This window comes from Rousettus aegyptiacus, unplaced genomic scaffold, assembly GCF_014176215.1.
Source record: "Rousettus aegyptiacus isolate mRouAeg1 unplaced genomic scaffold, mRouAeg1.p scaffold_m13_p_13, whole genome shotgun sequence".
Taxonomy (NCBI): Eukaryota; Metazoa; Chordata; class Mammalia; order Chiroptera; family Pteropodidae; genus Rousettus; species Rousettus aegyptiacus.
In genome coordinates, this window is record NW_023416288.1 from 65,905,531 (window position 1) to 65,916,753 (window position 11,223).

Here is an 11,223-nt window from a genome sequence, read left to right on the forward strand (position 1 = left end):
TATTCTCTGTTCTTTTCTATTGATCTATGTGTCTATTTGTCTAGCAATACCACACAGTCTACTACTGTAGCCACATAATAAGTCTTGCAATTGGGTAAGGGAATTCCTCCCACTTTCTTTTTCTTTTTTTTTTTAATTTTTAATTTTTCAGATACAGTTGTCATACAATATTATATTAGTTTTAGGTGTACAACATAGAGATTCGACATTTATATAACTTAACAAAGTGATCACGCCTAGTACCCAACTGACACCATATATAATTATTTCAACATTATTGACTATATTCCTTATGCTATACTCTACATCCCAGTGACTATTTTAACTGCTAATTTATACATTTTAATTCCTTCCCCTTTTCACCCACTTTTCACTCAAACCACCTCCAATCTGGCAACCATCCAAACATTCTCTGAATCTGAGATTTTGTTTTGTTTATTCTGTTCCTTAAATTTCACGTATTGGTGAAATCATATGGGATTAATCTTTCTCTGTCTAACTTACTCCACTCAGCACAATATCTTCTAGGTCTATTCACGTGCTACAGATGGCAAGATTTAATTTTTTTTTTTATGACTGAGTGATATTCCATTGTACATATGTACCACCTCTTCTATATCCCTTCATTCACTAATGGCCACCCAGGTTGCCTCCATATCTTGCCTATGGTAAATGATGCTGCAATGGACATGTGGATTCACAGGTTCCTTTGAAGTAGTGTTTTGGGTTTCTTTGGATAAATACTCAGAAGTGGGATTGCTGGGTCCTTCTTTGTCTCTTGTTATAGCCTTTGTTTTAAAGTATATTTTGTCTGGTATAAATATTGATACCCTAGAATTTTTTTTCATTTTCGCGAAATATCTTTTTTCATCCCTTTATTTGCAGTCTGTCTGTGTCTTTTTATCTGAAGTGAGTCTCTTGTAGGTAGCAGCTGTAAAGTTCTTGTTTTCTTACCAATTTATCAACCCTATCTGTTGATTGGAGCATTTAATCCACTTACATTTAAAGTAACTATTGATAGATATGTAGTTATTCCCATTTTATTATTTATATTGTGTGTATACATGTGTGTGTGTATGTGTGTGTGTGTGTGTGTGTGTGTGTGTGTGTATTTTTTTTTCTGCTTTCTCTTGCTGCATTTAAGGTTCTCTCTTTGTCTTTAACCTTTGGCCCCAGGTTGTTCTCTAGCTCTGTATGAAGCTGACCACTGGGCATGCTGGCCTTGAGGCCTCCTGAGAGGCCCCATCTAAGGCCAAGTTCAGTCACAGTCTGTCCCCTTCCTGAGCCCACCTGGCATGAACCACCAAGCAATCTGCAGATGGCTACCACCCGCACTGGGCTTAAAGGTGCTTAGAGAGGCCAAGCCACAAACCAAGGCTGTCTGCCACTAATGCCAGGCTTGAGGCTGCTCAGAGAGGGGTACAACACATGTTGAGGCCAGATGCAGGTTATTTGGGTTTTGTGAACCTATGAGGGATTTTTTAAAAAGTCTGCAGCATGAGCCAAGACAGGCTGTTTGTATGGAAAGGTCTCTGGAAGCTGCTTGGGTGGGCCGGAAGTTGGATGAAGCAGGATCACCAGAGTGGGGTGACTCCTTTTAGCTAGGTTGATGAGGACTCAGATATGGTGGCTGTCTGTGTCTGCATATGGGGAGAGGGGAGGGCTCAACAAAGAAACAATGGATTCTACCAGTACTTCCATCGGTGTGAAAAGGGCCCCTCAAGCCCTCGCCCTGAGCCAGATAATTCAGTTCTTCCCTGTATGTCCCTGGTGCTTTTCAAGCTGCTGCCCCAGCGCTGGTGCTCAGAGTGAGGCCCTCACTGAGTAAGTCTGTGTGCAGGTCCTTTAAGAGGAATGTCCGGGACTCAAGCAGTCCTCTGTCTCGTTCAATTACACGGCATTTCTCTACTCAGCTATTCTGACCAGAAATCAATTTTTCTTTTTCAAAATTGTTTTAGCTATTCTAATTCTTTTGCTTTTTCATATACATTTTAGAATAATCTCGCCTAGACCTATCAAAAGTCTTTCTGGGATTTTGATCACAATTTCATTGTACTTGTATATCAATTTGGGGTGAATTGGCATCTTTACTATGTTGAGCCATCCAATCTATAAACATGACATGTTCGATTAATTTAGATTTCTGATCTATTTAATTAGTGTGTACTGATTAAGCAAATCAGACTTGTACATGTCGTGTTAGCTTTACATCTAAATATTTCATTTTTTGAACAATTACAAGTAATATTGTATGTTTAATTTTGTTGTCCACATCTTCAATTGTTAGCATATAGAAACACAATGGTTCTTCTATATTCTTTTAAGGGAGGTCTCTGAGTGATAAATTCTGTTTTCTTTCATGTGAGAATAACCTTCCTATGAGAATAACCTTCATTTCCAAAGGTTACTTTCACTGGTTAGGGAATTCAGGGTTGGCATGTCTTTTCTTTCAGCACCTGAGAAATACTGTGTCACTACCTCTGGTTTTTGTAGTACCTGATGAGAAATATGCTGTTATTTAAATTGTTTTTTCTCTTCAAGTAAGGTGTGATTTTTCTATAGCTGCATTTGAAAATTTTCTTTGCCTTTAGTTTCCAGAAGTTTAATTATGATGTTTCTTGGTATGGGTTTTTTATTTTGTTTTGTTTTGTTTTGTTTTTCTGTTTGGAGTTTACTCAACTTCTTGAATCTGTAGTTTATGTCTCTTGCCAAATTTGTTAAGTTTTTATCTATTATTTCTTCTAGTACCTTTTCAGCCCTGATCTCTTGTCCTTTTTCCTGGACTCTTAAGACATAAATATTGGATATTTTGTTATAGTTACACAGGTCTTCAAGTCTCAGTTGTATTTTTTTTCCTGTTTTTTATCTAGTATAATATCTAATTTTCCAACTCCCAGTTCACTAATCTTTTCTCTGTTCCCTCTATTCTGCTGTTGAGCCAATTACTGAGATTAAGTTCTAAAATTTCTATTTGAGACTTGTTTAAAAGTTCTATTTCTTTGTTGAATATTTCTATTGCTTTAATGAAACATTTTCATTTGTTTTTTTTCATTTGTTTCAAGCATGTGGGTACTTGCATGTTGAAGCAATTTTACCATGGATGTTTAAAGATTGTCAGATAATTCTAAGACATCTATCATATTGTTGTTGACATCTGTTGATTGTCTTTTTCATTCAGTTTGAGATCTTTGTGGTTCTTGACATAACTAGTGATTTTTATTAAAACTTAGACATTTTTCCTATTATGTTTTAAGATTCTGGATCTTATTTAAACCATTTCCCCTCTGACACCAATCCAGAAGGAGGGAAGGGAAGGGTACCATCTAATTGCCGCCAAGTAGAGGTAGAAATTCAGGTTCACCATACAACCTTCAAGGACATATGAGATGTGGGGCAAAGGGCTATTTGTTACTGCTAGGCAGGGGTGAGAGTTTGGCTATATAAGCAGTATCTACTGACATCACAGTGAGTGTAATCTCATTATCTCTGGGTGATTGTGAAAGTTCTGACCCTCCACTCAGCTTCTTATGTGATTTCTACTAACATAATTGGAGATAGGGGGTACTTATTACTGAACAGTGGGGCGAAAGTCTTATCTCCCTATTTGACCTTTTCTGACACCACACTGGCAGGAAGTTTGGGGAACCTGTTGTAGACTCTTGAGGGTATGGATTTAAGTTCTCTACATAGCCTTTGTCAGTGTTTCTGTTGTGTTTGACTAGAGTAGAATGATATTGTCTAAAAGTTTCTCATCATGCTATTTCTTTTCTCTCATCCTTTGACTAGAGAGAGTAGACTTTTGTTGTTGTTGTTTCCTGTACTCATTGATGTTTCTGGGTTATCAGCATCTTTGGCTACAAGTCTAAGATATACAAGGCAAAATCAACACCCAAAGAACTTACCACCTGTCATTCTTTAGATCCTATGCTCCTTGCCAGACAGTCTTCACTCTACTTTTCAGTCTTCTGATGTTTGTTTAATGTACAATATCCAGAAATTTTAGTCATACTTTGCATGAATAATAGGAAAAATGTCTACTCTCTTCCCAGAAGTGATAATGACACTTAGCTGTTTTAAATCCCCTTTGTTTTTTAAATCTTAGCTCAATATTTTTTCTACTAGGAACTATTCTCTAACTTTCCTTGGGACCTAAATCAATTGACTATTAGAGGTTCTCATAGATGCATAAATTTCTCTTCTTTCTAGCATGTATCTTGAAAGAGAGATTTTAAATAAAATTGATTGATTATTTGATTAATGTGCCTCTTTAATTAGACTCTAAAGTTCATGTGGGTAGTGATTATGGCTGTGTTTTAATTATTTTATTTGCAATACCTTAAATCTGTCTGGCACTAATAGTAGAGTCTCAACAATATTTGTAGAAAAAAATAAGGCAGAACAATAAAGTAGGAAGGGCTCTAGGTTTGCAGATGGATTTTGTCACTCTTTTAGAAGTAAAATATTTATGTCTTTTTCATCCTTTACTCTCCTATTTTTGCACATGTTGATATTAACATAACGTGTAATTTTTCATGTGTGACTCGATGACTTCCAATTTTTAACAGCCATATTTCCTTTCTTTCACTTTCCCTCTTTTCTAAGAAACTGTAATCTTGCTTCGTTTCATTTTATTTCTATCTTTTGTGACAGGCACAGTGCCCAAGATGTGGTGGGAATTCAATAATTATCAAATAAAATTAAATGGATATGTTTATTATTATTTAATGAGACTCACATGAGATTTCTTGTGTAGCATTATATATATCCAGGAAAATGTAAGTAGAAGGTATACAAATATATGGGGGAAAGAGTTTTGTTAGAAACTCCCCTAATTTTTCAATGGTTCACCCATGAACTAGGACAGTAAGTTGAAAACAGTATACACATTTCAAGGTAAGAGCACAAATATTCACTCTAGAATAAACACCATAAAAAGTTACAAGATACATTTGGAAACAAAAAGAACGTCAACTGTGTTTAGAGGCCAACATTTTTCTTTAAAAGAAGGTAAAAGAATTTTTTCAAATGGAATCAATTTTATCTCTTACCAGCTCAGAAAAAAGGAATGAAGCAAAGCAGTCTTCGATTAGGCACTTGACATTAGCCACGGGAGAGAAAGAATTGTAAAGAAAGGGTATGCAACCTTATACTGACCTTTCCTTTAGCAGATCATGTCTGTGTCATGGGCCTTTTGGCTCTGCCCAGAGGGTGACAAGGAAGGGATTATCCTAGGGGTTAAAGATACTTACTGAATTTTGGGCAGTGTGATACCAGATGCTTCCATCTTCTGAGAAAAACCATAATTTGCGGTTGTGAGAAAGAAAGAGAAAAATCACAGGGAAATCCAGAACATTTATGATTCAGATGTGTGTGAAAAGGGGAAAATGGTGAGTAAGACAGGAGGCCACCAGTGAATAGGTATAAATGATGGTAAATATTTATCTAACATATACTATGTTCCGGGCTCTGTTCTATACATATATTAAATCATTTAACTTTTATGACTGGTGTTCATATCATGATATTCATGTTGGGTATAGAAGTTACAGTATTCTCGTAGGTATATTGATATTATCTTCTTCCCAAGTTGGAAGCAGGGAGATGTATGTTTGGGATGAGAGAAGAGATACCTTATGCCCCAATTCTATGCTTTATGTTATAGACAGAACTGTGTCTTCAACCCAAAATTCCTATGTTGAAGTCTCAATGCCCAATACCTCAGAATGTGACCTTATTTGGGAGTAGGATAATTGTAGATGCAATTAGTTAAAATAAGGTCACATCTAAAACAATATGACTGGTATCATAAAAGGAAGAGATCTGGACACAGATGCATATACAGAGAGCACACCATGTGAACATGAGGACAACCAGAAGCAAAGCCAGCAGCAGATCCATCCTAAATAGCCCCTGTCGACATGCCGATTTCAGTAATGTGGCCTCCAGAATTGTGAGACAATCAATTTCTGTTGTTTAAACCACCCAGTTTGTCACCTTTTGTTATGGAAGCCCTAACAAATTAATATATGTTCCCTGGAGCTCTGACCTTCATAATTTTAGAAACTATGTATTTCGAAAATATAAATATAAGAATAAAGGCCCTCTCTAGAAATACAAATAACCAAGTTTTATATACAATTTCAAGAGTTCACAGGTGTTCTTCAGTCTATTCGTAGACTCCCACCCTCTCCCTAGGCAAGACTGAGAACCTTTGGCCTCGAGTCAATGTCACCTCACCTGATGCCTTTCTTAGGTGATGCCTCCCAAGTACGTTGACCCTCCATTGAACGTTTCCTGTTCGAAGAACCACCCTTTACTGTGTGACACAATCTTTCAGCAGCAGAATGAGTTACTGCTCCAAAGAGCTGTTCCCATGGAGCTGTGACTCAATGGGACAGCATTCAATTACCTTAGAAATACTGTGGCCCTATGACAGTCACTTGTAAAACATACAGTTATTTTCCTTTACCTTTTTTTCTTTTCTTTTCTTTTCTTTTAATTAAAACAATTTTTTTTTCTTGTAATTGCTACATGTAACTTATAGGGTCAAGTATAGAAATAGGTGGAATAAGCTATTGTTGTTTGGGTGTGCTTTAGAGAAAGAACTTGAACTCAAAGTGACTACTTCTACTTATATTTAAAATTCCAAATATAATTTTTTAGGGGTGAATATGGTAAAAAGGAAAGCAAGAGCCTGAAGAAGTGGTTTCCCAAATGATAGAAGTCTTCTTATTGAGAATATTTGGGTAGGGGACAAAAACTCTCTTTCCTTCCTTCACACTCCGCTTAGAACTGACAGTGTTTATACACATTCTGGATCTCATATAGTGTGTTCTGTATGCACTAGGCTGAAAGCCATTATGAAGAGAAACAAGAACCACTTACCTACATCCTCCCCTGTACCTAGGAGTTGGTTTTCTCTTCTTGTTCAAATAATCTCTATCTCTGCTATTGTGGTTAAAACTCTGCGAAACTCCGCAGTTTTCTAGCTACAGGTAATAATTGTCTTTGCTATGGTTTCATGTGATTGTTGAAGGATGTCCTACATCTGTGTTTGTATAATTTTTCTTCATCATGCACTTTGAGGAAGAGATGCCTTGTCTTGATATTGCCAGTGCCACTCGTATTGACCCATAAGAGTGAGTCTATATTGTCCAGCTGTTATTATTGCCAAACATTAAATACAGTCTGGCAGATAATCTTGTCTGCAAGCCAAATGAGATGTTAGAAAGCCCAATTTGCTCACAGGACAGAAGGATCACCATTTAGGATCTTTCCCTTCATGCTGCTCTTTCCTCATATTGGCCTCTCTTTCTGGAATGTTTAATTGCTTGTGCTTATCAAAATCCTGCTCACTTGTTACCGCCTAATACAGATGCCATCTCTAGGAAGCCTTTGGAGCTTTCTTAATCATATAGATTTCCACCTTTTATGATTTTTCTTAAGTTATAGTATTCTACTCATGATGCACTTACATTAAGTCCACCGGATGGACTAAGACAATACCTGGTCTGACTTGTTTTGTGGTCTCCCTCAGTACTTCACACATGGTGCTTACAGCAGCGTGCACAGAATTGTAACCTCCCCTGACCCCTAGAAGCCTTTTAATACATGCCTCTGCGGCTAATTCTTCCTAGAGTAATCAAAATTTAGGTTGGTCTTTGAATTTGAGATAGAAAGTAGTTTAGAAGATGTGAAATTGAAGAATGTGGGCAAAGGGACATAATGAGAGATACCAATCAGTATCATTTACTGAGTCCTTACAGTATGTAGTAAAAATGCAGTGGGAAGTTAAAAGCTAGGAAAATAGACAGTAGGGGAGGAAGTTGAGATGGAACGTTGTAGAACACTTAGAATAATCAAAAGGTTGTAAAATATTTAGATAAGTACAGCAGTTTTCTTTCAAGGAACTTAAAGGAATCATGTAATATAGACACAGATCAATCTATTGTTATAAATTTCATATCACCAGAGATAACACAATGCCTGGAATCAAGTAAGAATATTTGTAAAATGAGTGTGAAATACTTGACATTTTGGATGAAAGAAGAGCACTGGGTTGCAGAAGGATGGTAGAGACAACCGAGACTGGGAGAGTGGTGAGAGCTAATCAGATCATGAATCTTTCTGGTAAAAAGATGGATATGATGCTGGTGCAAATGCAAATTATTAGCCCCCAGCTGTAATCTGCTCAACTTCAGAAGCAGCAGCCCCTACAATAGAAACTTGAGGTTTAGTTGTGCTGGATCTCACCAAGTTTATCTACTTTGAGGGTGGAAATTTTTTTATTGTGGTAAGAACTCTTTTAGCAAACGTTTAAGTGTACAATGCAATGGTGTTAATCATAGCCACTATATTGTATAGCAGATCTATAGGACTTAATCATCTTGCAAACTTCTTTTCATGACATCCTCCCAAGCTACCTTAAATCAAGATAGCCACCCTTTTCTTTAGGTCCATAACTAGAAAAAGTAACACTCTGAATAATCCACAGTGAGCAACCCTAAAATAATACCCATAGTATTCTTTTTCTCTGGGTGTAATGAAGAGCAGGTACAAAGGCAGGTACAGGAAGTTATACTAATTAACAGAAAATTATAGTGAGAATGGAGAAGAGGAATAGCCAGTTCACAATCATTTGTTCAATAGATATTTATCCAAAAACTAACTAAATGTCAGTAAATAGCCCTATGGTGGGAAACACATTGGTATGTTTGGGAAATAAAAGGGCATTTTTGCCTAGACCAGTGAGAGATGAGAGAAAAGGATGTGGAAGATAAGACCTGAAAGGTGGCCAAGAGGCAAAAAGTAGTTTGGGTTTTATTCTAAGTGTGATGCTTAGACTCTGGAAGCTTCCGAGTGGAGGAATAACATCACTGGATCTAGTTTTTGAAAGCTCTGTCAGGATGCTCATAGAGAATTGAGAGGACAAGAATGCAAGTATGTTGACTGGTGGGGAGGCTAGTGTACTGACGGAGGTAAGAGTTAATGATAACATACAGGGACAGAGGAGGGGAGGCAGCGAAAAGGACTAAATTTAGAAAATGTTTTGATATATATAAGTGACAAGACTTGCTGATAGATTTATTGTAGGGGAGAGAGAGAGAGAGAGAGAGAGACAGAGAGAGAGAGAGAGAGAGAGAGACAGAGAGACAGAGAGAGACAGAGAGAGAGAGAGAGAGACAGAGAGAGTGCAAAGACAGCTTCCAGGCTTTTGGATTTAGTAACTGAGTCAGAGAAAACTTGAGGGTCCCAAGGGGTTTTTAAGGCTGCTACTTTGGGCAGATGCCTAATAGACACCCAATGGAGATGGTGAGTAAGTTGTTGGATAAAAGAGCCTATGATTCAAGGGGGCAGTCAGGGCTGGATAGATATATTGGGTGATCATTAGCAGAACGGTAGTATTTACATGTCAGACTAGGTAAAGCCATGAGGAAGAGTATTGATAGAAGAGAAAATGGAACCCTTGCCTGAGCCCTGGGCACTCTAGCATTTAAAAGTTAGGAAGAGAAAAAGGAGCAAGCAAAGGAGATTGAGGAGAGGCTGCTGAAGAAATAGGAAAATTAAAATGGTAGATGTCAGAAATAAAAAACATGTCAGTAAAGAAGTGAAAACTGTGGTAACACTGCTAGTAGGTTGAGAAAGATGAAGTGTGAGAGGTGACTGCCAGGCAGGGCCAGGTGGAGGTGCTGATAAATTGACTGAAGTGGGTTCAGCAGATAATAGGAGGCAGGAAGTTGAAATAACTGTTTCAACTAGTTTTACCTATAAAGGCAAGAAGAGCAATGGGGTTGTGGGTAGAAAAAGGAACAACTCATCTATTACAACAGGAGAAAAGCGTAATTTAAGGGTATAGATGCAGGTAGAGATCAATTTGATATTGAAAGCAAGAGACCGTTACCTTCAGATTGCAAGGAAAGAGAAAGGAAAATAATAGCACTTTTTCCAAAATCATCCAACACCATATTCGCTGTGTGATGAAGTGTTAAACCATAGAAGAATGGAACTACAGTACAGCTTGTGAATACTCACTGGAAGTCAACTGTTTTCATGTTTCCTGTTCCTATACGAGTTGTTTAAACCAGTAATTTTAGCCCCTAGAAAATCTTTCTACTGAGTTCTGTATAGAAAAATAAATAACATAAGAACATATAAAGTGTCTTAAATTGCTGTTTGGGCATCAACCTGATACATAATTATGCTTTGATTATTATCTCCAGTCCAATTTGTCTCTCTATAAGTATAAAAAAATACAATAGTGGAAAATTCAGTAATGACAGGTGATTACAACTAGTTATTCTTCTGAGCGTTTTTGTAGTAAGCATAAATACATAAATGAAAGCCATCTTGCTCTAGCCAATCTCTTCAGAGTTCAATATTCAGAATTTTGATACTGTGTTTGCCTCTGCTTTGCTGAGTAATAGTGGATCAGCAATTTATTTAGTCTATGAGCATTGTAATATACAAAATTTTGACAAAGGACCAGCATTTTAAGAACTCAATGTCCTCTTATGAAATAGTATTAATATACATTTTTCATATTTTTGTACGATAATGAAATACATAGAACATAAAACATACCATGTTAATAATTTTTAAATGAACAGGTCAGTGGTATTCAGTACATTCATATTGTTGTGCAATCATCACTACATTCCATATCCATAACTCTTTTCATAAAAATATGGACTGCTTTATGAAATTGCATGCCATTGTTAAGCAGGTGTCATGCTAATATTTTCTATATTGTTCCGATTTTAGTATATGTGCTGCCGAAGTAAGCACTGATACACATTTTACAGAAAATGTTTATTTATGTAAAGAGGAAAACAACCACAGAAATAGTGATCCTAATAGATCAGTAAGGACCATTTGACTATTATTATTACCAAAAAAGACTTTGAGCTATTCCATAATGCTCCCCATCAGGGTGTTGAGGCATGCAGGTTGACTATGAAGTTCTCCTATGAAATACTCTTTGATTCTTCACTCAGAAGCAGAAAATAGAACTAGATTATCATATCTGAAATACCATTGCTATATTTTCCTCACTTATCTGGTTGAAAACGAAACAACTCAAAAAAGATTCAAACCAATATTAACTGAGTTCGTACATATATGAGGCACTTATGCTAAACAATGTACATGCATTGTCCCATTTAATCCAACAAGAATACAATGAGGTAATGCTCTTATTTTTATTTTAAAGATAATAAAACTGAG

General features: G+C 36.7%; 1 non-coding gene across 1 annotated transcript; it reads right to left on the bottom strand.

Moving 5' to 3' along the window:
- Positions 1-10,678: 10,678 nt before the first annotated feature.
- Positions 10,679-10,785, bottom strand: LOC118610859. Its single transcript, XR_004954122.1, has one exon. It is a non-coding gene; the product is annotated as a U6 spliceosomal RNA (small nuclear RNA).
- Between the last annotated feature and the right edge of the window lie 438 nt (positions 10,786-11,223).